Here is a 25,536-nt window from a genome sequence, read left to right on the forward strand (position 1 = left end):
GGTCTTTGATGAAGCCACCGCAATAATTGACAACGCCCAGGATGCGGCGGATTTCTGTCACGTTGTTTGAAGCGGGAGCTTCTTTAATGTCACTGATCTTCTCAGGATTGGAGCGATCCCCTACACAGGGAATGTATACCAAATGACCTGTCATTTGTTTTGGAGAAACTCACATTTTTTCTTTTGGAGTGTAATCCCTGAGTCTTGAATTCTTTGGTGTACTTCTCTCAGTCGGCTAGGGTGTAAAGCAATTGACTTCACATGGATCAAAATGTCATCACTCACGTTGACAACTCCAGGTAGATCAGCCAGAAGCTCCAGAATGGCGTTCTGAAACACCTCTGTGGCACTCAATATCCCGAAACACAATCTTCGATAACGCCTCAATCCAACATGTTTCGAAAACATTGTTATGTACCGGGATTATTTATTGAGGACTAGTTGATGGTATCCAGCCCTCAGATCCAACTTAGAAAACTAGCAAGCCTGACTCAGTTCTCCTATAAAATCATCGATCAACGGAGTGAGGCGCTGCTCTCATTTGATTGCTCCATTTGGCATCCTCATGTCCACACAGTTTCTGACTTCCCCTGGTTGATTGGGTTTTCAGGCCACAACAATAGGTGACACCCAGGGAGTCGGGCCTTTCACTTTCTCTATGATTCCAGCATCTTGACGTTTCTGTAGTTCCCTCTCGACCAATGGCCTCTGATGGAACACCACTCTCCAGTGTCAAAGGGCCACGGGTTCTACAGAAGGATCCATATGGAGTTGTACTTGTTTGTCCTTGAGGCACCCAATTCCTTCATATACCTTGGGAATTCTTGCAGTATTTGACTCACCCCTTCTTGGTGGATTCCAAAAGGCAATTTGAATATACTTAGGGCCTGTGCTGACTTACAACCCAACAGCATCCCAGGTACTTCCTCCGTGACATATATCACTGTGTCCACTTTGTTCTGATCATACTATTCTGCTGAAGCAAAGAACTATTCCGCTGAAGCGAAGCTGGCCTACAATACTTGTAAATGGGCCCAATATTCCCTTTGCCGAGTTGCGCGAGCTAACTATTTTTCCGCTTCCATTCTTCAGGCAAAAAACTGTCCCAAAACTCTGTTCAATATGGTCAAGGATTTATCTGGCTCAACCACATTACAACCTCCTCCCACACTTAACTCTACCCAATGCGAACATCTTGCACAATTCTTCGTGAGTAAAGTAGAGAATATCTATACTTCCCTAGTTAGCTCTACCCCTGTTTCCCTGATCCCTCCCACTGTACCTTCAGATTGCCCTGATCCTGATAATTGCACCGATTTGGAAATGGTGCCCATCCTTGAATCTTGGCCACTTTTGGACATGAAGGCACTTACGCATCACCTTGGCCATAATAAATCGGGTTCTCCCTGCGACACACTGCCCATCTCTGTTCTGTGTCAAATTGACCCATCCTCTCTTACCTATGTTCTCGAAGTGCTCAAAACCTCTTTAATGACCTCCACCTTTCCTCTAAGTTGGAAGCATGCTATGGTGGTCCCCTTTTTAAAAAGATCAATGCGGACCCTACTCTTCCTTCCAACTTTCGCCCTATCTCTCTCTTACCTGCTCTTTCTAAGATTCTTGAAAGACACACTAATGGTCATTTGTCCAAATTTATTGAAACAAATAGGCTGCTTCACTCCACTCGGTCAAGCTTCAGGACCGGTTATTCTACAGAGTCCACTTTTCTCAGAGTTACTGAGGCTCTCTGTCAGAACATCGACAAGGGTAAGACCATGGCCTTAGTGCTTCTTGACCAGAGCGCGGCATTTGACACGGTTTATCATACCCTACTCATCAAGGCCCTTCAGTGCTCGGGTGTCACAGGCACTGCTCTGAGCTGGCTTAGTTTGTTCCTTTCTGATCGCGCCATGCAGGTTTTTTCATTTACCTACAAATCCAAATCTCATCCCCTCCCATTCGGTGTCCCCCGGGCTCAATTCTCAGCCCTTTGCTGTTCAATATTTACATCCAACCGCTGGCAGTATTAGTGGAGGAATCGGGGTTGTTGCTTTTTTCATACGCGGACGACACCCAGATCCTCTTCTCTCTGTCATCCGACAAACAATTCAAGCCCTCGGTACTTAGAACCGGCCTCAGTAAAGTGATGGCCTGGATGAACGCCAATTTTCTGAAACTCAATGGCGACAAAACTGAGGTTCTGATCCTTGACAAAAACCGCGGTCTCTGGGGCCCTCAACATTGGCCTCCAGAAATGGGTACCCTACCTCAACCAGCTACCCAGGCACGCAACCTTGGCTTTATTATGGATGACTCTCTTTCCATGCGGCAGCAAGCTACCAAGGTTGCTGCCACCTGCTTTACTATTCTGAAATGGTTAAGGAAGATTGTGTGGATGCTCCGAGCTCATACCCAGCGTACCGTGGTCCAAGCCTTTGTGAGTCCAGGCTGGATTACGGGAATATTCTCTATCTGGGTACTAACAAGGAAACTACACGCATGTTCAAAATTCTGCCACAAGACTACTCTGTCGATTTCCCAAAACTGTCTCAGCGTCTAAGTCATTGATCGATCTCCACTGGCTTTCAGTGGAAAATCGTGTCAAGTTCAAGGCCCTCACGTATATGTTCCGTATTAAGCATGCAAAGGCTCCCGACTATGTACAACAGCTTGCCATCCCTTATGCCCCCTCCCGCACTCTTAGATCCTATTTTCAAGAGAAATTCCAAGTCCCCAGATTCAAACTGTCTCGTGTGGGAGGGCGCTCTTTTTCTTATCTTGGCCCTGTCTTGTGGAATTCACTGCCATTGCCCCTCCACCTACAATCTGACCTTCTGTCTTTTCGCAGATCTATAAAAACTTGGCTTTTCAGCCAATAGCGCCTTTTCCCCCTGTTTTTCACTGTCAGCGCCGGGAAACACCATGGAGTAGCTGTGCGCTGTTATATAAATTTAAATAAATAAATACATAAATAAAATAATCCACTTACCTATGATTGCGATAGAATTGGACTGTCCTTAAGCAAACACTGTGATGGTCGCCGTTATCAGAGCTGGTGGTTACCTCATTTCCTTATGCATGTCTTGGGACATGATGTTAATGGTAGCCCCTGTGTCTACGATGGCTTTCGTCACATGGTTCCTCACTTTAATCTCACACTGTGGTAGTGGACTCTGGGATGTGGATGCACATCCCACTATGAATACCAAGTGGACAGTGTGTTCTTCTTGGGCATCCTCCTCCATATCGCTGCCAGGCAGTGGAGCTTTAGGAACCATTTTCACCTGGGGAGTCATCGCTCACCCTCTGTTTGAGCTGAAGACTTTCATGAAATGATTCATCTTCCCACACGGTGTGCACCATTTTCCGTTTGCCGGACACACTGACGGTCTGTGAGAGGGACCTCCCCAGTACCCATATGTACATGGTCTGTTTTCTCTATGTTTCGTGGAACTCAGACTTAACTGCATTCACCACTTCTCTTTGACAGGGGCCTGTGCAGCCACCTCCATGTGCACTGCCTGGGCCTTCGAAAGTTCTTTGGTTCTCCCCAATATAATATTTCTGCCAACAGTTTTCCAGATTCTTCTATTATATGTTCTCTTAGCTTTGCAGGTGCACACCCCTGAATGATCTGGCCTCTGATCTCTTCCACCTCATCATGAAATTAGCACATGGCCGGTAGCTCTTTAAGCCTTGCATGAAACACATCTAGCGACTCCCCGGATTGCTCTTTGGCTTGCTGAAGATAAACAGTTTGTAGTCCTGGTTAGCCATCGGTTTGAAATGGGCATTCAAAGCAGCAATCAGTGTGAAGTGGGTCTTAGGCACTGCTTCATCGGCCATGTTGGCTATTTTGTATGCATCCTTTACACCCAGATGCAGTTTCACTTCCCTTTTCTGCTCATCCTCCACTTGGTTGGCCTCAAAGAACAGCTGCACTCGCTCTACCCACTCCTATTTTGGGGCTTGAGCAGAGGGTACCCCCTCCACAATAATGGGCTCCAGCTTAGGGAACTGAGGCATGATGACTGGGGCATCTGATCACCTCACTGTCCACTGAACACGTGGTAAGTGTACTGTGAAATACCACAAACACTCCTTTCCCACCTCGTGGTGGTGTCACCCACAGCAGCACTACTCACTGAGCCTCCCTTTCCACTCAACAGACTTCTTCAGCTCTCAAGGACTTAATCATGAATGAACGCAACTTGCAGACACTGCCTTACCAGGTGTGCAGCCCACTGTTGCAAAGCCTTCTTTACTTCCCACACTGTGATACACCCTTCACACATGGCCGCATGCTCACCCACCGTGGCATCGAGCGGGGAGATCACTGCAGCATGAGCACTACACACACAGTGTAAAACGTGTGCAGCCGCCGCATGATCTCCTCTTCAAACCATCATCATCGCCAATGTTGTGTTTGAACATAAATTGCCACCACGTGGCAATGTGCTAATTACAAGCAGGCAAATGCGAGATATCGGGGCCTTTGATTGCGCGGCCACATCGGGTGCTAATTAAGACACGGACACCAATGATTTGTGTGCTCGGCTGGCGTATGTTTGCTCTGACTCAGAGACCATGCCCACAGCCATTTATTATTAATGTTCCACTGTACGCGGACTAACTTAACCCCTTCAGTGCTGGTGACAAAGCCAGCTTGTCATGGGCGTTACCTGTACATGACCAGCAGGCTTTGTCACGTAACGCGCGATTTTCGAATTTTTAGCGCGCAGCGGGAAAACCCGCTAGCGCGCATGCGGTTAAAATTCAAATACTTGGTGAGGGATGGCCTCTCACCCCTGTGATATCTCAATACCAGTGGGCTGTTCCACATGGTATCACAACATGCAAAATAACAGTGAGGATGCCAGGGGCCCCAGGCAAACAATGAACTTGGCTCCCCATACCCTTATTAGCACTGATAACCGCCATCAATGCAGAGCCTGGGCTCCGGTGCTGCTGCACCTGTCGCACTATTGATATCTGCACCCTTTGATACAGACTTTTCATGAAGGTTCAAAGAGGCATTGGCTTCTAGTAGAGCCTCACACAGAGGAAGAGGTCTGCTACAAAGGCAAAGTGATGTCTCTACTAAAATGTTATGCAGAATAGATGATGAAATTGTGCGCTGGAGGGGGCATGGGAGAGGTACCGCCGTCAGCCTCATCTTGGGTTTTGCATGGAATGGCCCATGTTGTTGCAGGAGCTACAGGTAACGAAGGGTATACATTCATCTGTGCTGCACCTTCTTTTCTAAGCTCCTCAGTCCTACATTTTCACATTTACCCAAAAGTGAAAGGAAAATAAGGAGAAAGGGCAAAGAATCATAGCCAAAGGAAGAGAGTGATGCAAGAGGGGTCAGGTTCACTTCACAGTCCAAATGGAACATCTCAGAACCAGATGGTGGTGAAAGAAGGATGAAAGACCTGACAATTGATAGAAGAAAACTAGAACAAGAGACCTGGATGAGGATCTGGGCAAGTCCTAGACTCTATTCTCAGGGAAGGCTTTGAGTTGAAGCGTGGTTATCAGGTCCTTCCTGAAGTGTCCCATTCATGCCAGGTTAACTTCACACATCACCACATAGAACAGCTTGGCAGATGGAGCAAGGACCCTGGTTGGCAGCAGTGAGTCATTGGCATATTTGGAGTACACTGAACTCAACAAGACCATGGTATGACAGGGACCCATCTGACACAGATGGTATGCATGACCCATCCCTCTTGACAACCAATTGCAACAGTGATCATAGAAGGTGTAAGATGCACACTGCAAGCCAACAAGACAAAGTGCTAAAACACAATCCCAATCAAAGTTTCTAGAAGACTTACCTGCTGTACATATCCAGACGTTTCTGAGAGACAGAACACCAGAGCCTGCTTCTTGCTGCACTATTCTGTGCTCACTGCATGAAAAGACTCACTGCTGCAAACGCACCGGCACACTAACATTTGATTAACTGGGTGTGCTTACTAGGCGCTCTTCCAAAAATATCTCCTCGCTATTGCTGTGGCTTCCCTCTGTGGATAGAAATGAAGACTGTTTTGTGGAGAAATGCTCCAATCTCTAGTCCAGGAAGTTCTAGGATGGGAGGGCTTCCACACCACCTCTCTTTTTTCTTTCTTGCACAGAATAAGAGCAATAAATCAATGTTTGGTCATATGCTTATTTTTATATGAAAAAGAAGTACTTTACATCTGACTTGACACATGCAGAGGAATAACAATACTTGTATGTAATAGCACACTCTTTTTAAGGCTGTTCTACACTATTTGTCAGACAAATGCCTGTTCTATCTTCTCCTTGGACTCTCAAGAGTCCAGTTGTTGTTAGTTAAAGATGTGCAAAGCACAGTTCACATGGCACCAGCTGCAGGCTTTCTCCTCTGAGAATCGCCACTCGCTTGTCCATCAACTGGAGCTGCTCCCACTCAGCCAACACAGGGTTAGTCACTGTTTCTCTAACAGGGAAGTATTCTCAGCTCCTGACTGAAGCTCCAGCAATGGTAGGATGTCTTTGATGACTCTAGGAGAAGCAGTCAGTCATAGTTGGTGACTTGACCTACTGGTCGTGGTAGTGATCTACTCATCCAGGTCACTTCTCAAGCACTTGGTCACAGGAGCACTGTCAGTCCCTTCTGGCATACAGGGTTGCAAAGTTACTCACATTGGGATGCAAACCCTTTCTGTGTGTTCGCCCTTATTACCCTGGCCCCCACCGTCCTCCCATGGCCTGTCCTAGCATGTAGGTTATTGATCTTGGTGGTTGCAACGCAAGTCTCAAACTCCTGGGCCAAATAAGCTCAACTTAGGCCCCCTCCAGCATACGGGGTCACATGGTGCTGGGTGCAGTCCTGATGCTCCTACACGATGCCTTGCACATGGCTGAGTTCACGGCAGCCCTCTCCTGGCAGTAGGAGTCACTGTACTGTTCCTCCACAGGGTGTCAACCCAATCACAGAGAGCCATTCGCCTCACAATTTGCCCAGGAAGTCCTCTCTGTAGGGCTCCTCAATGGACCTAGATTCTTCCACCACTCCTCTCTTCCTCAAAGGGCACAATAACATTGTCAAGCAGCTGTGTGCTTATACTCCAGGCTCCAGTGCAAGTGACCTTGTTTTTTCCTCTGTGATGTCTCCTCACCCAGCAAGGAGACAAGCAGCTTGGCCCCCAGTCTGTTTCTCATGCAGAAGTCCTGCACCGCTTCCCCTTCTTTCATAGCCTGAACGGCCACTTGGCAGATGGAAAAGTTTGGTGTCTCAACCTTCTTATATTTTTTTTCCAGGTACAAAAAATCTAAGTAAGTATCTTTGGTCTTTGAAGTTGTATTTTACCCAGAGTCCTTCATGTAATATACCATTGAAGGTGAACTTACTCAGTTTATATTCACAGTACATGCACTGTCCAGCACTCTTACCTCCATGCATTGTAATCATTCAAGTACACATACATTTAGCACACATACTCAGTGTGCACACACTGTTCAGCACTGATGCTTTTCTATACTCTACCAGGGTGTGCTTTTTGCAAACACACACTCATTGTGTGCCCTCTGCACAACAGTTCAAAATGTATTGTGCTTCATCCACTCACACATGCACCCAGCATATGTCTTCATTGTGTATGCACTGCATAGTATTACATTTCTCATGTCATGTATTCCTTGCAGGCATGCATACACTTACCACATACAATAATCTCACATGTACTACACAGTATTGTTCTATCCCCATACTATATCCTTCCCAGGCACATATATCCCCAGTACAGATTCACTACTCTTGCACGGTACAAAACTCCACTTCTATGTGATATAAGCCAAAGGTGAGTAAAGCACAAAGCAGGGGAACGTTTAAAAAGGTGAGCAAGCCTAAAGTCCTCTATCCAGTGTGACAGGATAAAAAGGTCCCGTTCAGTTCTACTGTTCACCACATGGTATGCTGCCACCACCATTTTCATTCCGCTTAACTTGTAGTGTAGTTCCTATATTCCCAATGGGCTCTGCGCATTGGAATAACATATACTATAATTTAGACGTAGGACTGAGGTCTACTAGGTCTCTATCGTATATATTAGACTTAATAGTGAGTGCCAGCTAGCTCAGAGGTCACTAGAAACTTTCTCGAATTCACAAGAAGGGATTAGTTTCTGTCAACCGTATAAACATTTCTAACACAGTCAGCACCACGCATCCCCTATTTCTATTGCATTCCAAAAATTCATAAAAACATCACAAAGCCACAAGGTAGAACCATCATATCGGGCTTTCGCTCAATCTTGGAGCCACTATCCAAGTTTGCAGACGCTTTTTTGCACCCATTGGTACAGTCCACCGACACCTACTTCAAGGACACACAATCGGTCCTTTAACTACTACAGGACAAGTCCTTTGATCCCATGAATCAACTCCTAATGAGTTTGGACGTGGAAAGCTTGTATACGAGCTTACCACATGATGAAACATTCCTAATTATTGAGGAGGTTCTTTTCACGACACCATGGAAGTACCAAACACCCAGGGGTTTGGTCCTTGAGTGCATTTCTTTGGCACTACAGAAAAACTTTTTTCAATACAAGTCGACCATTCATCTACAGAGCCATGGTACCAGCATGGGCAGTACTTTTGCTCCAAGCCTGGCTGGGCTCTATGTCCACCACTTAGAAGCAACCAAAATCCTGCATACAGGCAACCCATACAGGAGGAACATTAATACCTGGAAAAGGTATATCGACGACGTCCTGGTCATCCGGGACGGTGACCAACTGTCTGCAGTCGACTTCCTGATATGGCTTAACAATCAGAATGCATTCCTGACGTTCACCAGCACAGTCTCTAACCAATCACTGTTTTTTTTGGACTTAAACATTTATACAGAAGGGGGAAGGCTCAAAAGTACAGCCCATTTCAAACCCACAGCAATGAACTGTCTATTAAGATATGATATTTTCCACCCAAGACATCTCAGAGAGAATTTACCGTATGGCCAATTTTTGCACCTCAGAGCCAACTGCACTGAGTTAACAGAGTTCAGGACACAGGCCTGTGACCTGAAAGAGAAACTAATACAGAGGCAGTACCCACTAAAAATCATTGACAAGGCAATGAAACGTGCAAAAAACAACCACAGAGAAGCTCTACTGGAGGACAGACCTCAGGATACAAACAAAACCAGACAACCAATATGTGTCACCACCTACAACACCGTGTCCATTGAGGTCTCTAAGATCATAAATAAACATTGAGGTATTCTGAAATGTGGCACACTCAACCTGGAAAAAACGATGTACGCACACCGCCGAGGTAGAAACCTTAAAGACATTTTGGTGCAAACACGACCGAAACCCAGCTATGAGAGAAGGCAAACCACCATTGGAATACAAGGCCATTTCCCACGTGGGAACTGCAGTAGCTGCCACCTAACCCAAAAGAGCACTGTATTGACATTCAGAAATGGCACCACTTGGGACAGCGACATTTGACAAATTGCAACACCAAGAACGTCGTCTATTTGATTACATGCCCTTGTGGGTTGGAATACGTGGGGATGACCACGAGAGCTGTGAAAAGACGCACAAATGAGCACAAGAGCAATGTGCGTTGCAAAAAGAGCACAACTAAGATGGCAACACACTACCTTGAAACCCAACACTGTGTAAATGACCTAAGATGGACAATTATCGAACAACTGCCATCAGAAGTAGGCTTATTTCAAAAAGAACAAAGGTGGGTGTTCCGTCTGGGCACCCACATCCTAGGACTTAATGATGACGCCCTTGGGGACAGCTGTCTCATTAGCAGTTATCTTCACCACCCTTGGAATGGTTAACGAACCACTATACAGAGATGCGACATGACCCCTTACTTCCATTTCTGTGTGGTTCGACCAAATACTAGGCTAATGATGACACAAGCATGTGCCATAGAATCTGCTAATATGTGATACCATTACCATCCTTGGAACTGGTGATGGACACTTTGTACAGAGATGCAACGATGATCTCTTGTTTTCATACTTGAGTGGTTTTACCCAATACTAGACTAATGCTGAAAAATTTGTGTGTTTAACAAACTTGTTTGTATACATTCCTAAAATCCCCCTCGGCTATTATATGATTGCCAACCTTGTCCATTCATTGATCGTATCAAAAGCATGCAGCACGCATGCGCATGGGGAAGCCACTATCCCTCGCACATGGCCTATACCGATAACTAAATCCCAGCATGCGCAATGAAGTAAAGACTACCGGCGCATGCACACGTATCCGGGAATGAACAATGGGGCAGACAAGCGATCATGTTTTCACCGGACCTGCCTAATAAGGACTTACAATTATCCTGATAATTTACTAACTAAGGGCGGATTACCCTTATTTGGGCACACAATCACATTCACCTAGGTTAATGAGGTCTAACCACTAATTGAAAATAATGGCTATGAATAGCACACACCGCAGGCATTCTAACTCATTCCGGTGGAGCAGCATATGGGTTAAGAGAGAGGACAACTCATCCAGAGTTTGTGAGTATAGAGTGTGCAACACAAGCATTTCCCAAGACTAAGTAAGTAATAAATGATATTAAAAACCAGATTGTTTCTCTACTTAGATTGCACAAATAGCAATCACCCCCCAGACGTTCCAGAGTGCTCATGAAGCAAGCAAGCTATACCTATTAAGTATGACCAAAACTTCCTTTACATTCTTTTGAGAGAGAAAGTATGTGTTTTATATGTTGTATGTCTTGTCAGTTTTTGTTTTACAGGGCCAATTGAGCAAATGGTCTGTTCCAGGTGACTGCACCTGTTTGAGCTACCCATGACAAGGGTGACCATCTTCTTTTTCTTTTTTCTTTCTCAGGTCATGCAAATTGCATTGAACTTGAGCCAAACCGCTGTAGGCACATTATAGCCTATATTTTTTATACACATATCGAATTTTTCACTTTTTGTTATTTACACAAAACTTTTGAATTACAAACTAGTGAAATGTGAGTTGGGGAAGTTGTGCCCCCGCCCTGAAGAAGGAGCACATACTCCGAAACATGTCGACCCACACATGAGGTACTGTCCATTAACACGACAGGTCTAACCTCACACTTCACTTCTTTTTAGTAGTACTAGCCCGGGGTTGTGAATAAAGTTTTTTCCATTATACCCACGAGCCAGGTATCATTTTAACTCTTCACTAAATCCCACCACTCACATAAGTATCCCTACCACTTGCACCACACGCACCACACATAGTCATCACTATAAGTGCTCCTGCGTAGTTGTAGGTCGTAGCACGCCGCATCCCGCTAGAGGGGTGCAAAGACCCCAATGATGAAGCATGACACCAAGGGGCCTTTTGGTGTGTGAGGGGTATTTTCAGAAACACTAAGTGCTCCCACACCACTGCGGGTAACGCTTTTCTAAACACTGTCAGTAGGATTCCCTTTGTTTATATAACTAAGGCTGAGGAGTAGGAATCCTACTTCGTTACTCTACCTCCCTCTTTTGTTAATTTGAACCATATAAACATGAAAACTCTGTTTCCCAAGAATAAGAAATCAATCTCTAGAGTTGCGGAAATAATAGATAACTATTTTACTCAGTCAATCGTGCATGCATCATTTCACCAGAGGTGCTGAGAAAATGGAGAGACGGGCGTTTTCAATAAAAAGTATTTTTTGAACAGTCTTCTTTCTCAAGCATAAGAAATGTACTCCTACAATCGTAATGCTGCTTATAAAGTACAAGGTATATAATACGAAAAGTATTATAAAGTAGTACTTTAAAAGCATGATATGGTTTCTAAGCCATAAATTGCCTTACAACATATAAAAATACATACAGTGATAAATTAATGACTAAAAGTACTCAACTGGTGCTTCTAAAATACGCCTACCCCGGTGTACCTAATCTAAGTCTAGTACAAGGAAGGAAGTAAGTGAAGAGTAACTTAAGTTTAGTATTTCTCTGTCAAGAATCTATCCAAGAATTCTCCAAAGGTCTAATCAGCTCCGTACCTTGGTTTAGAATGCAGGATGTCTTGTATCTCTCTCTCAGGACTCGATTTCCCAGCATCCCGCAAGGGTAGCCTGGAAACACTGGAGCTGGATTTCTTAGCAGGAGAAAAGACAGGGTCTCTCAGTGCGTCAACTGGAGGGTCGGCTTCCTTCAGCACTTGCTGTTTCAGGCGTCAGGAAAGTAGATAGTCGATCTACTCCAAACCCCTGTGTGTTTGTCTGGGCAAATGTAAGCATACTTATACTGTGGAGGTGCAGAGTTTGACGTATGATTGGACTTAATAACGTCATCGAAGACTCAGTTCTTCGAAAACTCCATGATTTTCTAGATAAATTAGTATTCAGGCAAGGGGATGTCTCTAGCTGCTGAAGACGGGTTTCTCTAAGAAATCGTTGTTGATTCTCAGAACATAGTGGAAGTAGCCATGCCGTATTTGGGCTGCATAGGCTCAGTCTAAATATGGTAATGATTTCTATGCCTATATAAGGATTGGGTAATTTATACCTATCGAATGGCATGAATCGGGAAAATTATACTAGGGTCCTAGATTCATTTACAACAAACTCTCGGTAAAGAATAAGGGTAGTACTGTGGGCACCCCTCCTGTTTCAACACATTAGTGATCTGTGAGACAGGCCTATGTTATGATGTGCACATATGCTTTGTGTTTACCTATGACAACATATCAGCATGAGGGATCCAGGCAACAGTACAGTGGGACACTCAGGGTACGGTTACACTTTTTCTGCCAAGCAAAGAACTTTTTCATCCCAACAGGGATTTATATTGTCAACCCTGTTGCAACTAAAACAGGAAGTAGGTTTACAATGTTTTTAATTGTGAGGCCTTCTTCACTGATCTTTACTTAAGGATGCATTAGAAAGTCCTTCTCTCATTGTGTACATTTATGATCTTGCCTTTTGCATTGAGGCATTTGATCAAAGTATTTTTTTGTTTTAAAAGTAAAATCACTAGCTCAATTTTGATTTTATTATGTGTTCTTCAGAATCAGTCTTTTGAACTCTTCCAAAATGTGTTCCTCAGAATCAGTCTTTTGAACTCTTCCAAAATGCTGCATTTTGATTGATCCCTACCTGATCCACATCAGTTTAGGAGATTCATACCTTCTAATACAGACAAGCTTTGTTATAGTAGCAGACACTTTACTATGCCGTATTCTTCTAACAGCTGACAGTGAAGATCATAGAGCTCCAAATTAGAACTTGAGTGTTCACCTAGCTCACACAATGTGCCTGCACTGGGAGAGATGCTCTCATAGAAGACAGACTCACAATAATTCACTGTTCTACACTGAAGGCTAAATGTGTGCTTTAAATGGTTCCCATTTCTACTACAATGTGGTCTGGAAATACATGTCCCCCCAAAAATAATTACTTTTTTCTAAGCTTTTCTATCATTTATTTAGAGTGTTCTCAGTCTGTCAAAATGGTGTAGGCAGTTGGCACAGCTGCTGCCAGTGTGTCAGGATATTTTGTTCAAAACAATATTGTTGCCAACTAACCGGTTTTGTAATAGTCCAGCCTGTAGGTTTAAGTCCTGGCCAATAAAAATATTGGGACAGCAGTAAATATCCAGTACTTTTCCCTTCTGAAACATGGAATTAAATCAGAATACACATAAAGAAGCATTTGATAGCTTCATATATAATGTTGGAATGATTATTATCAATCAATCAGGGTGTGGTGAATCTAGACAGCTGTGAGGGTCTCAAGGTGCTGGAGAGGGGGGCGTACAGCTCCGAGTCAGTCGAAGTGCCGGATCTTGAGCCTTTTCCTGAAGGTGTGCAGAGTGAGGGAATGTCTGATGTTGAGCAGGAGCTTGTTCCTGGTCTTTAACGCGATGCAGGAGAAAGCTCCTCCACCTGCTCTGGCTCCTTGGATGCATGAGGTTTGGGCGAGGGTGAAAATGGCAGAGCGGAAGTCTCTCTTGGATACGTGGAAAGAAACTCTTTCATTGAGGTATTTGGGTCTGGTGTTGTAAAGGGTTTTGTAGGTATGAGTGAGTAGCTTGAAGGTTACTCTCTTCTCAAATGGGAGCCAGTGGAGGTCTCAAAGGTACTGGCTGATGTGTTCATGTCGTGGGATGCCAAGGACTAGTCTAGCCATGTTGTTAGGGATTGTCTGGAGTTTGCGGAGCAGGGATTTGTTGATTTACTTATAGAGGGCATTTCTATAATACGGTTTTCTACTTAAGAGTGTGTGGGTAATGGTCTTTCTGGATTCAGGGTGGATCCACTTGAAGGTCTTGCGAAGGATGCAGAGGGTGTTGAAGCAAGTGAAAGAGACAGCATTGGTGCGTTGGGTCATGGTGAGGGAGGAGTCAAACATGATGCCGACGGTCCGGGTGAGGTTCATGGGAGTGGGAGGGTGGCTGAGGCCCGTGGGGCAACAGGTGTTGTCCCATGCTGAGAGGGTGGGTCCGAGGACGAGAACTTCTGTCTTCTCTGAGTTGAGCTTCAGAAAGCTGCTGCTCATCCAGGATGCAAAGTCCTTCATTCCCTCCTGGAAGCTCAGTCTTGTGGTGTGGGTATCCTTCATGAGGGAGAGGATAAGCTGTGTGTCGTCAGCGTAGGTCACTATGCTGTCTGATGATGCTGGCGATGTGGGCTATGTAAATGTTGAAGAGCATGGGGCTGATTGATGAAACTCATGGGATGGGGGCTATAGTAAAAAATATCTTTGGCAGTTGTCACTTCAGCAACATATGCACGCCGGCCATGAGAAGTAAGAACAGTGCAGCCCCTGAGCAAATCTGGCAGAGACTTTGGGGTTTCTTTGAGAATGATAGGGAGGAATGAGCAATGAAATGCAGGTGTGAATGACTAGCAGCAGATCATAAGTACATGCCAGAAGACCTAAAAACAAGGCGTTGGCAAGGGAAAAACTCCAAATAAATAATAATAATAATAATAACCCTTGTTCTCTACTTTAAATTCACCAAAGAAGGCAGTGATGTTTAACAGAGAAGAGTTTGTGCCAGTGAGGTGGTCACTGCAGGTGGGAGAGCTCCCATCTTCTAGTGGAAAAATAAAAAGCACTGTGGAGTGTCCCACAGATGAGGTTGACATGGAGTTCAATGAGATGGTGATAACTTTGGGACATGTAATATTCGAACTTTTCATCGGCCGTGGAGACCCTGCCATTTAACTGATGCCCGGTGGAGCTACTTGTTAGCTGAGGAGGAGACAGGCTGTGGATCTCCCCTCGGCCATCACCTACCCAGCTGGACATTGGGCAGACGTTCCTTCATCTCTCTGTCGTATTTCCCTCCTACCCCTTCACCCTTACCCCTACCCCCTTCCCCCTCTACGTTCCCTTCCTCTTGCCTTCTATGCCTTTAATGTTTTTCTGTTAAGAGCTAGCTATTAGACCAATGCCCAGTGGAGCTACCCGATAACTGAAGAGGAGATGGGCTGTGGATTCTCCCCCAACCGTCACCTACCCAGCTGGACCTTGGACAGACTTTCCCTTTGTCTCTAAATTGTATGTATACCCTACCCCTTTCCCCTTCTCACTTCAGCCGGACCTTGGGCAGACTTTCCCTTCGCCTCTGTGTTTTATCTATAATCTACCCCTTTCTCCCCCCCTTACCCTTCTCACCCCATTTTCCGTTTCTTGTATGCTCCTTAAATGTTGTTAATGTTATCATTGGTAATATGTAACTGATGTAAGATTGCAACTATGTGAAACCTTATGTAAAGCGGTCTGATACCTTCGGGTTTAGCCAGCGCTGTATAAAACTCTTTAAATAAATACATAAATAAATAAAATCTCTGTGGATTCGGAGAGGAAGGGCAGGAGTCTTATTCCTTGGGATTCAGTTGATGAGGAAGGAGCAGATCCAGTCGAAGGCGGATCCCTGTATGCAGGCGTCATGGATTCTGACTGTCAGAGTGAGGTGGGAGACAGTGTTGAAGGTGGTGGAGAGGTTTAGTAGAATGAGGGCCGTGGTGTGGCCCTGGTTAAGGAGAGTGTGGATGTCATCTGTGACAGCAAGGAGGATGGTCTTGGTGCTGTGGTTGGTGCAGAATTCAGATTGGGAAGGGTTGAGGAAGGAGCTGTCTTTGATGAAGTTAGTTAGCAGTATGTTGAGGATCTTCTTGGTAACTTTAGCCCTGAAGTGGAGGAGAGAGATGGGTCTATAGTTTTTGAGGTCGTTCAAGTCTGCAGAGGGCTTCTTGAGGAGGGGTTGACTTCTGCGCATTTTGAGTCATCAGGGAATGTGCAAGACTCAAATGTGGTGTTGCATCGTAGCTCAGGTGCAATGGCAGCGGCGGCTCTGTGGAAGATGTGTGGTGGGTACAGGTCAAAGAATGAATGAGTGAATGTTCTTCATGATCGTGGTACAGTCTTTGGTAAGGGCCGGGGTTCAGGCAGAGATGGTGATCTGGCTCGCATTTCTGGAGCAAGGTGTGTTTTCATTGGATGCTATCTGTTAATTGAAGTTGTCATAGAGGGACTTGATTTTCTGAAGGAAGTAGGAGCCGAGTTTGTTGCAGAGGTCCTGGAAAGGAGTGACATCCGAGGCTTTGCTGGGGGTCTGGATTCTCAGAGGTCAGTGGTGAACCAGGTGGCTTTCATGGTGCAACCTCTGTCGGGGTTGCGAAGGGCTCAAGCGTGTCTGTGCAGTTGGTGATTCATCTGTGTAGTTCATTGGCTGCAGAGTTGACGTCGGTCATGGTGGGATGGGGATTTTGGTTGAGGGTGGAGTTGAGGTGCTCCTTGGTGACCTTGCTCCAGTTCCTTTGCAGAGGGCAAGGTGTAGTTTTGTGAATGGTGGCTTTTTCTAAAGAGAAGTGTACACAGTGGTGGTCAATCCAGGGGGGTTGTGTGGTGTTGCTGGAGTAGATGTTGTTCCCTCCTGCGAAGATGAAATCAAGGGTGTGTCCTGCCTTGTGGGTAGGGGTGGTGACGAGCTCTTTTGGTCCAATGTTGGCGAGATTGTGCGGGAGTGCTGTGGAGTTATGGTCGCTGAGGTTGTCGAGGTGGAAGTTAAGGTCTCTAAGCAGTATGGAGTCCATGGTGGTGATAATGTGGGGCACTATGATGTCGGTGATGGTTGTGGTAAACGCTGTTCATGGTCTGGGAAGTCTGTAGGCAAGGGTGGTGCATAGGGTCATTCTGGGACTAGGCTGGATCTGGAAATAGAGGTGTTCCATTGGGATGAGGAGTCGTTCGTGCTGGAGGTGGTCTGTCGGAGGAAGTTCTCTTGCACAATGGTGAATCCTCATTCAGGCTGAGTGGGGCGGTCCTTCTTCTGGATCTTGGCGGTAGCAATGTCAGGCACAGTAAAAATAAAAGAAAACAGAGGACACAACAAGGCACAGTAGTAGTGAAAAATATAATATCAATACACACAGAAAAGACAGACAAACAGAGAAGGCTAGCCGAGTGGACCAGCAGGAGACCTCTCCCACTGGAGCACCAGGGATGAGTTGCAGACAGGAGCCTGGGGGTGGAGAATGGCCTGAAACCACCTACCTGGACAGAGAGCTGTTGGGGGCAGCTGCGGAGGTGCAGCAATGAAGCAGCTAAAGTGGAGAGTAGAGTTCTCTGACCGCGGGCCAGAGGTCAAAGAGGGATAATTGTCATGTTACAAAAAATCATGCCAATATTACTCACATTCTTAATCACCTATCAGCTCTTGTATGTTCAACAAGCTACACACAAATGCCAGTATTTCTTTCTACGAAAGGTGATGACCAAACACATGGATGAGGAAGAATGATAATTTATTGAAATGTTTTTCCATTTTATCTTCTGGAGAGTTAACTATAAGAAAATATTTTCTTTAGACATCAACAAAGGAAGAGCATTTTCACTGTCTGAAATCACTTTGGAACCCTCCACAATTTCTAAAAGTATGATGGCCCTACCATTGAATAATTGCATTGTTGAAATAATTACAAACCTTGTACTCTGCATCCAACCGGGAAGATATATGTTTCCACAGTAGTCTGTATTCACAGTCAACCACCATACAAAATTTTATTTTAAGTTTTTTATTTATTTTATTTAAAGAGTTTTATATAGCACTGGCTAAACCCGAAAGTATCAGAGCGCTTTACATGAGTTTCAACAATGTAAAAAAACAAGATCAACAATTACACAATATATCAAAAAAATAAGCAATACATTAGGAGAGGAGAGAGAGGAGAGAGCAAAGTAGTGGAGGGGGGAAGGAGAGGTGATAGAGGGGGGACAAGGGAAGGGACAAGGGAAGGGACAACAGGAGAGACGAAAGGAAGTCTGTCTAAAGACTGACTGGGTAGGTGACGACCAAGGAGGGAATCACCACAGCCACGGACCACGGCCCATCTCCCCTATAGCTAAACCAGGTAGCTCCATCGGGCTTCAGACAAAATACCTCTGTCTCAAGTGGTTAGGGAAGAATTTCACAGAAAAACAGGGTGGGGACAAAGGGTAAGGGCAGGTGAGGGTAAAGGACAAAGGCTGGAAAGAGTAGGCACTGAGCGGGGTGAGGGGTGGGGGAATGGAGAGGGAGGGAGATAAGGTCAGGAGAGACATGGGAGCATTTGCCCAATGTCTGGCTTGGTAGGTGATGGTCAAGGAGGGAGTCCAAAGTCCATCTCCCCTTTAGTTAGTGAGGTAGCTCCACCTGGAATCAGACAAAAGTAGCTAGGTCTCAGCTGTCTAGGAAAGTAAGAAGCGTAAAGGTCCTGATGGGTGGGCGGACGGGGAAGAAAACAAGACAAATGTCCGTCAGCAGCGGGGAATAAAATGAGACAAATGTCCGTGATCCGGCTGGGTAGGTGACGGCCATAGCGGTGTGCAAGGGCCAGTCTCCCCTATAGCTGTTGGTGCAGCTCCACCGGGAAGCGGCCATGTATGCGTTTAGGGCTCCGCCAGAGAGGAGTGAGGATCAGGAGGGGATCAGAAGGCTAGAAACCAAAGACGGGTGGTATGCGCTGGCAAAGATGTTAAGGTAGGATAGCGTTGGCTAGACCCGGAGGTATCAGAGTGCTTTACATAATGACCCAGCGAGTTACACAACAGGAATATCTTTTGTTATCAGTAGGCCTGAATAAAAGGGAATAGTATAGGATAGAAAACAAAGACGTTGGATATTGCTACTATGCGGACCATGGTGGTTATCTAGAAGAAGATAAAGACCATTTAACATCAATGAATGATGTGCTACGTATAGATTACTGATAGAACCCAATATACTCTGCAATATCTCTGTCTGTATAACTGCAACTTCTAACGTGTACCAAGATCTTATGAGAATCACTTGGATTCAATCTATGGACATTTTGAGGGGTGTGAATGTATTTACCTCAAACACTCACACACACTATATCTTTCTGGCACAAACCTTACTGAAGGACTTTCATTCAGTATATAATGAAAAATGGAGATAGAGCATTTGATAGGTTCAACAGTACAAACACACTTAAATGGGTCTGAAACATTAGGTACAGGCTTCTTCTGAATGCGTCACCAGGTCCTTAAGGTTCAGAACAAGTACCAGCTTGTCCTCAAAAGACAAACACAGGTCATCCCCTTTGAAGGCCTCTTCAGCTCACATGAACTTATTGAGCAGCCGGTTCCAGGAGAAGGTCTGCCTCATGAGAGAACATGCTGCATGGCAAATCCACTCTGTCATACTTGCATTCTTCTGGCATTAAAGTCAAGCCCAATGATCAACATTGTAGATCTATTTTCCAAATACAGCAAAAGATTTAGCTCAAACATTACTCTTGGGGATACATTGTCCAGGTATTTTCCAGAATTCTTAGTGCTACTAGCAAACTCCAGATAATCCTGCCTAGGTGGATTTTAAATTATCATTTGTTAGAATTCAATGGTGAATCCATTCTTAATTACTGTTGCTCGAATTGGAGTGCATAGACACATAATTTTCTAAAATGAACCTTTAAATCACAGCCTCACAGAATGACTGTGCTCTTTAAAGCAGTGGAAGTTGTTTCCTCCCATCACATTTCACTCTTGTGTGTTGTAAAGTCCAAAGACAAGTACCAAACGGGAAAAAAATTGAGTTGCTCGGATTCATCCTAAAGCTGGATTAACATGGTGATTTGTGTTTTCTATCAGCATAGTTATCTAGGAGGATCTTTTAATTGTTTACCTAGCTTAATTGGCTGTTGGCATCGTCACTGTATTATCATGTATTGAGAACATCGATGACACTTAGGGGCGTTATCCAGCACTATAGTGCTTGTCTCTTTCACAATGTAATAGGTCTGTATCATGGAATCTGGACATGAGAAGCGACTGATCACCATTTTAAAGTCAATTTTAATGTCAAGTTTAGGTCTAAAGAGTATAATTCCTCTACAATATGTTGGTGGGCTCTTGGTTGCTATGGCATTCATGTGTACTTGTGGGTATGGATTTGTATCTAAAAATAAGCCCAAAGATTCTGGTGTGCGGTTAGTAGTCGAGTATGTTGAGAGTCTAGGGGAGGCAAAATGTTTAATTTTCCTGCAAAATTTGTGGGACTTAACAATGCAGAATTCTGGCCAAATTCTACCTATTTATGCCAACTCGTCACCTAAAAGTTTGGTGACTGAGCATTGCATCGTAACACTACAAGCAATCATGCTGCCAGGCAAAAAACAAAAGCTCTGTGCTCAGACACCCCCTCCATGGTGAATAGGGGTTGTCTGATTACCCTATGTGGATGTAGAATTGGGTATACCTACTTGTGTTACTATAATTAGGCATATCATGGATCCCAGCAAGAGAAGGTGCCTGTAGTCACACCCAGTCGGAAAGAAGGTACATAAGGCCAAATCAATAGTTACTGCATGAAAGTGTCATGGAAAAATCAGGGCAGAATAATGTGCATAGCTACAGTGTGTCAAGATGGGACACTAGATCTCCCCCAGTGTCCATATTTACTCACTTCCTTAAGGCCTGCTGCCTGCCCGATTACTTGCATTTCATTCGAGCGGGATCCCAGTGATGCCAGGTCTCCAGCCAAAGGATGTGTAATAATGGTGAGTAATAAATGTGGATTTATTCCTAAGGTTAGCATCTCCCCTAGCACCCAGTTCCTCCAGAGGTTCCCCACTTTCAAAAAATGTCTTCAGTTTCAATTTTCTAAAGAATTGTGAAAGCTCACAATGGGGGTGAATCCTGTCCAGATGTGCCATGGGTACAAATCCCAATTGTTTACTCCGCAATTTTATCTCAGTATCTGTGTGTCTATATGGGGACAAATTATTAACTATTCCCAGTTTACGCTGGTCAATGATTGTGGCTCCTTGAATATTATACTGGTCTTTGTCCCTGGATTGTGCTCTTCCCAGTGTACTTGGTTACATCTCTGTCTTCTGCCTGGGGTTCTTCTTTTTCCTCCTAAAAAACGAAACCTCTGGTTTTGGGAAAAGGGGGTAATAGATCTTGTTGGACGAGGACATTCCAGGTGAAAAAAGGTTGCGGTTGGAGTGAAAAACATACTGTGAAGCCCTTTGGTCCTTGGCAGGGAAAAGATTGCCATTGTCATGGACACATGGCACAGGCACCTCACTTCACCCTTCTGTCCCTCTTTGTTGCTACACTTATTTATTTCCTGGAGTTTTATATAGCTCAAACTTGACCCAAATCTATTAGAGCTCTTTACATGAGCACCTGTTGTGTTACGAATGTACACATTCTTTATTTGGTGCACAAGGAGATTGAGTGATTTGGCCAGAATCACAGGATGTTGAGCTTTCATGCTGATACTCAAACCTTGTTCCCCAGCTTTGAGGTCAACCACTCTAGCTGTAAGACCACATCCTCTTCACTACTATTTCAGCCACTCTGTGTCTGAGGAGTTTCCATCCCAAAAATCCAATGGGTTATTGGATTGTTTTGTCGGGATGTAGGTGGGGTCAGCATTGGGGTAGGTTTTTAAGTAGGAGAACTTTTTGTCAAAGTTGTATTTATTTTTCAAAGTGTAACATAGCAAACCATATACTTGGGTGTCACAATGTCCTTACTCCTGGTTACAAACAATTCACCATTGTCAAGAGCACAGTGTTCTGACTGCCAGGAGTAAAAAAACAGAGCACTAAGAAAAAACGAAAAGAAAAGGAAAAAAGAAAAAACCTTGAAAAAACTATGACCCACTCTGATGCAATGTGCTTCCCTCCCAACCCCTTCCCCCACCCCCATCAACAAGAGTTGCAAACACTAAACAAATTGTAGTACAGCAAATGAAATGTATTGTCATGGGTAGAGGATCAGACTCTTGTCAATGCCCCAGCAAGTCCTGAACTTTTTGATGTTCCCCTATTATTGAACCCTTAAAATTGAAACAAATGAAGTGCTCTCATTCTGGCCGGGCATGCAAACTGGGGAAGACCCTCCAAGAGATACGAGGCCAGAGGACCCCACACAAATTCAAAGTTTTTGTAAGAGTCTACCAGAATATCCGCTAAACACTCCTTTATTAATGCTCCCCACAAGTGGGTGTGCCATTAAGTTAATGAGGGAGCCTCCATCTTATTCCACTCTGCTGTTACTGCTAATTTTGCTACTCCAAGGCACAACCACAGAATAGATTTATCGCCATGTGTCTGGTGCCACAGAGACTCATTCTGTAGATCCAGCAGCACAAACCCTGGTTCATCTGGTAGGGGGTAACCCAGGATTCCAAAAGTTGTGCCTTTATTTCTATCCAGAATGATGTAATTTTAGGACAGTCACACCAGATTTGCTGGAAGCCCCCTAGGACCCCACCTCCCCTGCAATAGCGGTCTGATGTTTGGGGGAAGATCTCTTTAAGTTTGGCTGCATGTAAATATCAATCGAAAAGCACTTTATAGTGTGCTTACCGCAGCCATATAGAGTGATTAAATTTTGTAATGTCCCTAGCCACTCCAGACTATTGAGCGCCTGTGATGTCGCAGGCAAAGACCCTTTCCCAGTGTACTTCATGTCGGCGGTAAGGTGTGTTTAGGGTGTCCAGCAGGAGATTGTATAGAGCGGTAATGTTACCCCTTGTCCCACTCCACTCTTCGCAAATTTCTCTATGGGGATGAGATCTCTTGCGGCTGCCTCCCTTGCAGAGGGGTGAGATACCCAGTGTATCAGCTGATTATAACAATAGCACTCTGTAATGGGGAGATGATAGTGGCGGACGCAGTTCTCAAAGGTGCGCACATCCCAATTGTGAAATAAGTCCGATATTGTCAGACACCCCCCCCCCCCCTTCCTCCAGGCCTCAAAGGGTCCTGGCTGAGTGCCGGAGGAAATGCCGGATTGAAATGTATTGGGGTGAAAGGTGATAGAAAGGATTTCAGAGCTAAATTCTCCGTGACTGTGTCCCATACCTTAAGTGTAGTACGAGTACGTGTGCTCAGATAAGGGTTTGGCACGCGATCTTTCCCTGGCTTCTACAGCACATCCCAAATATACCTTCCCATGTGTGCTCTCTTCATGTGGAGCCAATGTTTGTCTGACTCGCAGGCCGACCATTCCGGAATGACCCGTGGTTGCGCAGTTTTATAGTAGAGATTAACATCTGGTAGAGCCATGCCCCCATTGACTTTAGGCTGTCTGAGTACCTTATAAGATAATCTCACTCTTCCCCCTAGCCAAATCAATTGTGTCATCAAGGAACGTAGGTTAGTAAAAGCACTGCAGTCTACTTCCGTTGGGAGCCCTTGAAAAAGGTAGAGTAGGCGCAGGAGTATTGCCATTTTAATGGCATGAATCCTGCCTAGCCAGAACAGATATAAGGGAGCTCAGCTCTTTAAGTCTGCCTTCAATTGCCGGAGCAATGGAGGATAATTAGCTTGGAATAATTTCGATAGTGTGGGTGTGATTCAAACGCCTCAGTATGTGATCACGCGGGCAGCCCACTTGAAGGGTGTAGAGCTCCTGAGGTTGCCTACCATAATTTCGGGGATTGTCGAATTTAGCAAGTGCAACTTAGAGAGATTAGTACAGAATCCTGCTACCCCTTCAAAGCGGTGTAGTACCTCCAAAGTGGCCAGAAGCGAGGCAGCAGCAGGATCAGTCAATGAGTGGCTGCAAACGGCTCTATGCTGCGCGAACAGTAGAGGGGAGAGGGGACACACCTGTTGTGTAACCCTTCCCAATAGAAATACTTATGAGGTCACCCTATTCACTAGCACTCTAGCTACGGGAGAGTAGTTCACCTTAATCATTGTCAGAAATTCGTCACAGAAGTCGAACATGAAAAATGAGGAAGAGAAAACTCCAATCTATCCGGTCAAATGCCTTCTTGGCGTCCAGCAAGTTTTCACCACTCCGTCCATCATCTCCTTGTGTTTGCTTTGTTTGCCCTAAGTTGGCATGGTATGCTCAGATGTGGATTGCTTGCTCACTTTGCCACTGGATTCAAGCAGGCCTGACTGATGAGGGCTGTTAGCCTGAAATCAGTCCCAGGATGCTTGTTTCCGGTCCAGGGAAGATATGGCTTGGCAGTTTGGGCTAGACTATTCCCATGAGGCACAGTGTCAAGACTGATTTGCATATAGCTGTGGCTGAACTAGGGTGGCGAAGTGAGCTAAAAAACGATGATGGATTCAACCCAGATCTGTAACTGGGGATGAGTGTCTGAAAAGCTTTCAGCACTCCGTCCATCATCTACTTGTGTTTGCTTTGTTCGCCCTAAATTGGCAGGGTATGCCCAGACGTGGATCACTTGCTCACTTTTTCCCTAGATTCAAGCTAGCCTGGACGATGATGGCTGATAGCCCGAAACCAGTACCAGGATGCTTGTTTCCAGTCCAGGGAATACATGGCTTAGCAGTTCAGGCTGGACTGTTCCATGACTGGGGGTGAGTGTCAGAAAAGTTTTCAGCACTATGTCCATCATCTACTTGTGTTTGCTTTGTTCGCTCTAAGTTGGCAGGGTTTGCCCAGATGTGTATTTCTTGAGTGAGCAAGGGATCCACATCTAGGCATACCCCAAGTTGCCACTGGATGATGGTTGTTAGCCAGAAACCAGTACCAGGATGCTTGTTTCCAGTCCAGAGTCAAGACGGATTTGCATATAGCTGTGTCTGAACTTGGGTGACAAAGTGAGCTAAAGAACGTTGATGGGTTCAACCCAGATCTGTGACTGGGGGAGAGTGTCTGAAAAGTTTTCAGCACTTCGTCCATCAACTCCTTATGTTTGCTTCATCCAGCCTCATAGCCAAGATTTTCGAGCATAGTTTGGTGTTTAAATTTAACAGTCCTATGGGCCGGTAGGACCCACCTTGCTTGAGGTCTTTTCCTTGTTCTAGGATGAGAGACACCAGAGCCTCACCCATAGATTCCATCACCCTATCCTCGCTCCTCACGTAGTTAAACAACATCAACAACTGTGGGACTAATTTAGCCTTAAAGGCTTTGTATAATTGGGCCATTAGCCCATTAGACCCCAACGATAAGTGGCACTTTTTATGGCGTCGCGGATTTCCTCATCTTTGATCAGGCTGCTCAGTAGAGTGTTCTGTGTCCTCGTCCTCAACACTTGGGGGAGCATAATATTATGTAAGTATTCAGACT

The sequence above is a fragment of the Lissotriton vulgaris genome, chromosome 4_1 (genome assembly GCF_964263255.1).
Source record: "Lissotriton vulgaris chromosome 4_1, aLisVul1.2, whole genome shotgun sequence".
Taxonomy (NCBI): domain Eukaryota; kingdom Metazoa; phylum Chordata; class Amphibia; order Caudata; family Salamandridae; genus Lissotriton; species Lissotriton vulgaris.